Here is a 6,000-nt window from a genome sequence, read left to right on the forward strand (position 1 = left end):
GCTAAAGCTACCCTAATTGTTTTGATGCAACAAAGAAAATGTGCTGGCTCTTAAAAGGAGTGACATAGCAGCTGACTTCTGGAACATTCCTTCAACTGTATAAATACCAATGTTCTGAACCTCTTAATCCATTATCTGTCCACTGAGAGAGACAGTTGTCTGCAAAATATAATGCCGTAAAATCTACCCTTTCGGTGTTTTTTATACGCTACCTTTGCTATGTAAATTTATTTTCACTGGTCCATATGGCACTCCACTAAGCACATATGATGTAGTACTTGACCAAGATTAGTCATAGTTTCATAATTCTGGGTGGTTACCCACCACATTACATAAACTGGAACATAATTATATCTGGTTAGTAAAATATCCTGATGTAACAATAAATTACAACAATATCTGAGGTGAAAGTGAACTGTCATATGCAAAAGTGGGGACCTCACATCCTTGAACAGTACAAATTGATGCTACTGGATTTCATTCTTCAGTAATAAGGCAATCTATTATCGATGGGGTTGTAGTGAACTAATAAAAATTGAGCATATGCACTGTCCAATGCTACTGGTGCAAAGTCAAGCACAGAGGTGACAGCTGATGACAGATGTGTAGAGGACTTCCCCACAGCAGTGAAGTACTCAACTAGATGGCCTAACACCTTCAAAAATAAACTCTATCACCTTATCACTGTAAAAAAGCAACAAGCAACAGTAAAATATGAGGTTTATTCATGCCCTCTTATACACACCCTAAAATCAACACAATCTACTACCCCTGAACACTTCAACAATTCTATATATTAAAAATCAATTACTGTACTAATATTTCTATCCACTTACTATAAAAGTCTTCCATGAGCAATACAGAGAGAAGTATCCCATGAAATTGAAAAATCGTCCTTGAAAGGTACTTGCCCATTCTAATCTTTCTTTTTGACCTTGCAATTCAACAGTTTCTAAGAACAACTGTCTGGAAAGTTCCTGCAAAAGAAAAAGAAATCTTTGAGTAATGTGAACACTGGCAACAAGGTTCATATGGCATACAAGGGCACCTCCTTTTCTATTACATACATAGTACCTATAAAATAAACCGAACAATATTCTTCATCTTAACTTTCACAGTTAGCTGTAATTTCTGGTAACACATCTCAAGGATAAATAACATAAAAGATTACACTACAGATCTTAAGTAAATACTGTAACAGGACTTTCAGCTAAGTTTACTATTATATATATGCTAGCTTCTGTCTATGGTTTATGTTACGTTACCTTCATTGGAAATGAGTTTACTATGGCAGTGTTCTTGTTTCTCAATAACTACTTAGCCAAAATAGTACCAAATACTTGAACAAAAAATTGGTAAACCCACACAATTCTTTGAGCATTTTAATAATTTGATATCTCACCTCAAGAGCGGAAACCTCTTGCTTTATGGCGGTTAAACTCTCCTCTTGCTGACGAGTGCTTGTTGTCACACTGCGAAGAAGACCCCAAATACGAGAGCTTGATCCAGTGTCATCCTGAATCTATCATTAAAATACACAATGGCTTTTCAACTAAACCATATGACAAAAATCTGAATCTTCAGTATACCCATTAACATTCAAGTTTATGTAAATAATAAGTCAAAAATGTTTATGTAAATAAGTTAAAAATCTTTTGATTATCACTTACATAAAACCAAGAATGTTAATATAAAAGATAAGCAGGAAAGGGCATGAAATTATCAAACAAAAAGTAAAATATTACATAAAAGTACTGACCCAATGTACAGTACAGGCAGTCCCTGGTTAACAGCAGGGGTTCTGTTCCCTGCCGAGCGCTGCTAACAAAAATCGGCAATAATAACACTAATAACCTGCTTAATGGTGCCGCTAACCGGAGATTGGCACCACTAACCAGAGATCGGTGCCAAAAACCCAGTTAATGGCATCGCTAGACAAGTGCCGTAAGACCGGATCGGCGCAACCCGATGCCGCTGGTAAGCGGGGACTGCCTGCATTACTGTGAAAGCTCCTGTTTAGATTCTTTTGACTTTAATGCATATTTATACATATAAACACTGTACAATATAATACCTTAGAAGAGTACCTCTCTTTCTTTGAATGTGCTATCCTTTTCTTTTTGCTCGAAATGACATCAATAGTTTGCAGCAGCCTATGTTCCTGAGACTGAATGTCATGTTTCGTAACTGGACGCATGAAAATAATCATAGATGTGCATGGGTAGTTCACAGCACCAAATCCTGATAACGCAGCCATAACCGTCACCCCTATGACACCAATGCGACTAATACTCTGTCAATAAAAAATCATAAATACAATGTAGTAATACCAAATAGTACAGTAGTTTGTCTTGAAACACACGACTTCCAATCCCACCTACGAAAAGTACTAAGCATATCCTGTTTGAATGAATGAATAACCATTCAACAACCACTGCAGGGATCAAATTCAATGGTGCATGGAAAATGGAGATGAAAACAGACCCAAAACTGATTGAAACTAGTGACTGCCTGGCAGAGAAGCTCTCAAACACGTTTTACACGAATGGCTCAACTGAATTCCAGTGCAATTTCAGAGTTAGTGAAAATCTTTTAGAACCTGACTTTTAAAAAAGTTATTTTACTAAATTGTGCAGTCTGCAATTCCTTGTCACTTTCCTTTGATATTTTTCTATTCTTTCATCTAAAGACAAATCACTGTAATTACAGCATACCCCACTAACCTGTAATTACAGCATATCCCACTATTTTGTCCTTAAAGAATCCCCATTAGATTTAAACCTGACGAAATGTTCCTCAGGATGTGAGGAAGCATAAACTTTTCTATAAAAATTGAGTTCAAAATGACTGACTAACAGCAAATTTGTCATCTTTTCCCTTCTGTACACTTCAGCTCAACGCAAGCCTGAACCTCGACGAGCTACTAGCAGATTTAGCAGCAACAAATCTGGCATGGGATACATACAGTACATTAAAGGTAAGCAATAAATGAGTAAGTCAATGTATCTGCAGAATTAAGACACTAAAGATATCGAGTATGTAAACTTTTATTATGTTGTATATATATTTTTTGTAAATACAAAACCCAAAACTGTTTGTACTTTGACATTTAAGCACATGAAATCTGTTTCCAAGACAGTAAGTGTTGGAGAGATAATCTTATAACTCTGGTCCTTCCTTAATTATTTTTAAAGAAATGTTTTACCTCATATTACACTGATGGTGTATGTTTGTCATTCTCTGTAAAATTCTCAATAACTACAGCAAGTCAGAAGCTCTTCTTTTCTTCCATTTAAATGGCTTAAAGGTTGTTCTGCCAGCATTCCTTCTATGGAAGTTAGTTTTCCTTTGACTACACAGTCGGATGACTGTTCCCTTCCCTCTACTATCAAATTTTGTGATTATTTCTCTTTTGTTTCCAATGACTCATGTGACTTTCCTTCCCTTGAGAACCAGAACTCGTTTCCTTTCGGGTAAAGCATTCTTTATTCATCTTTGTTTCTTTGGGTCCAGGTTAGACAACATTTAGTTGCCGACCCCACTAACCCACTAACCTTGGAATTAAGAAATGAACCCACCAAAAAAAAAACTATGAGGCAACAAGTCAATACTATATGGTCATGCAAGGGTTCTGGAGCAATATAAGAATATGGGAACAGAGGAGTTCTGTATAAGTAAGAAAACTGTAAGAAAATATTAAGCTCATCTCAGTACATTCTTGATAAAACATTCCTTTGTACTGAGACATTGGGCATTTATTTACTGGTATCTTATATTAAAAAAAATATCTTAGTTTTCCTTATTTCTATTCTCTGTTAACCTGGCTAAAGCCTGAACACAATTTATCAACATGTACATATTTATGAAACATTTGGTATTAAATGGACATTTTAAACTAAGCATTCACAAAAACTCAAATTTACACTTTTAAGTGATATCATCATTACCATCATCCTGGGTTAAAAAATGGCACAAAACGTAGACTAACTAGAGGATAGGATGAACAAGTGTTTAGGAAAATTAATATTTTCAATAGTTATTGGTAATCACCAACTGATATTCAAACAACACTGATTCTGTTTCAATCTTTCAGACTTGATGAGCCAGCGTACAAAACCCTTGTCGTCAACAACAATTTGTAAGTAAATTTAAAACATGACTTAATTTCCATAACAAATAAATATATAGATAAATAATATATATATGCAGTAAACCCCAATATTTGCGGTCTCACAATTTGCACTCACCTATTTGCGGATTTCTCTAAGGAACATATAAACGCATTATTCACTGAAAATTCGCCCATCCACCGTATTTTTCACTGAGAAATATTTATAATTACTGTATTTTCATCTCATCTGCATGACTGAATGCACTTTTTGTGATAAAACTATTAAAATACTCAGGTAGTGCTTGAGTTACGATAATCCGATTTTGCAATGGGGTAAGCAATTAATACCGATACAACGATATTTAAAAAATATTTTTAAATTTCGCGCAGGCGCAGGCAGCAGCATACAATCAGGCAGCGAGAGAGACCAAATTACAATGGACCAACTTCTTTTCCTCCATCTCTTGATCCCATCATCTAGTTAAAAAAGTAAAGGAGAATGATATAAGTATTGTAAGTAACGTTATACTCTGCGTAAATGTGTACAGCCATAAACAACCGACCGAGAAACTGTTGTCTTGCTTAACACCAAATCAGATAACATCAGCCGTTTTGTTTGTATTTCAACCATCGTATGGTAATAAACAATTACCGCAGTTGTAGTATAAATGGCATTAAGTAGAATAGGACTGATATATTTTTACATTATACCCTTATTTGCTGTGGATAAAAGATTGGCAAGGAAATATTCTGCTAAATTTAAGCTCGACCATAATTAAAATTGGAGAGAAAGTATTTTTAATCAGCTTCACAGGAATGAAAGGGCATTGCACATATTTTACGCCGATAAACAATAAATACATAAAGCTCGTATTATGGTGAAATCAAGTGAAAACAGCGAACAGAATCTTTATTTGTTTTACACAAAACAAACGGCCCCAAACAGCCAACATCATCTATTAATGAAAAATATAGCTAAATTAATTTCACAACAAGACGCATTTACGTTGTATTTCGATTAAAAATACTTCGTACAATATAAAATAACCTTGCCCCATTATAAATAAAGTATCTAAGAGATTCATTTACACTAACTAGAAGCAAGAAAAGCAATCTGAACTGAGTTAAATATAGCAAAATAAACTTCCCGCCTAATCAATTTCCAGACCAAAACATTGATCGCAATTTATGATACAAAACCAATATAAGAATATATACAATATTGGATACAGTGAAATAAGGAATATCATTTTAAAAGATCCATGGAAATGATGCATATTCTCTATGTTGATGTTTGTATAATACGATATGTGATTATAAGGCTACAGTATATGTATACGATATACAAAAATGTAGGCTAAGCTAATTCTTGTTTGTCATTCAATTTCTCTTTCTACTGAATTATCATAAGTCACTCTGCATGAACCTCCAGAATTAGCTGATATTGTTAATTACTATACCGTGTATGTATAGAGTATAATTTATAGTGTTGGCTAGGCTACCATATGTGTATGCATGGTACTGAATACCCTAGTGTAGGCTAGGCTATATTCGAGATACGTTTTTTCCAATAAACGATTGGTTTTTTGGAGCCAAACCCCATTGTAAGTATGATGATACCTGTATAAGCATTTTGTTTTTCTTTGTGTTTTGAACTATCAAAATAGGCAGTTCTAAGTGTTTTTAGAAGGGTTCTAAGTATTCGTGAGGTTTAGCTATTCACTTGGGAGGCAGGGGGGATGTAGTATGCATCCCCCACAAATCAGGAGTTTACTAATATAGTTTACATATAAATATATATATATATATATATATATATATATATTAATACATATAAATATATATATATATATTATATATATATATATATATATATATATATATATATA

At 34.1% G+C, this 6,000-nt stretch overlaps 1 protein-coding gene and 1 long non-coding RNA gene across 2 annotated transcripts in view; one reads left to right on the top strand and one right to left on the bottom strand.

Moving 5' to 3' along the window:
• LOC136825501 (uncharacterized) overlaps window positions 1-6,000 on the top strand; it is a 58,489-nt gene that overhangs the window by 22,767 nt on the left and 29,722 nt on the right. The window lies entirely within an intron of this gene.
• LOC136825719 (uncharacterized) lies at window positions 842-2,205 on the bottom strand. The gene is made up of 3 exons (XR_010849431.1): window positions 2,088-2,205; window positions 1,403-1,522; window positions 842-977 (listed from the first exon to the last, which is right to left on the bottom strand). It is a non-coding gene; the product is annotated as an uncharacterized lncRNA (long non-coding RNA).

This window comes from Macrobrachium rosenbergii, chromosome 1 (assembly GCF_040412425.1).
Source record: "Macrobrachium rosenbergii isolate ZJJX-2024 chromosome 1, ASM4041242v1, whole genome shotgun sequence".
Classification (NCBI taxonomy): domain Eukaryota; kingdom Metazoa; phylum Arthropoda; class Malacostraca; order Decapoda; family Palaemonidae; genus Macrobrachium; species Macrobrachium rosenbergii.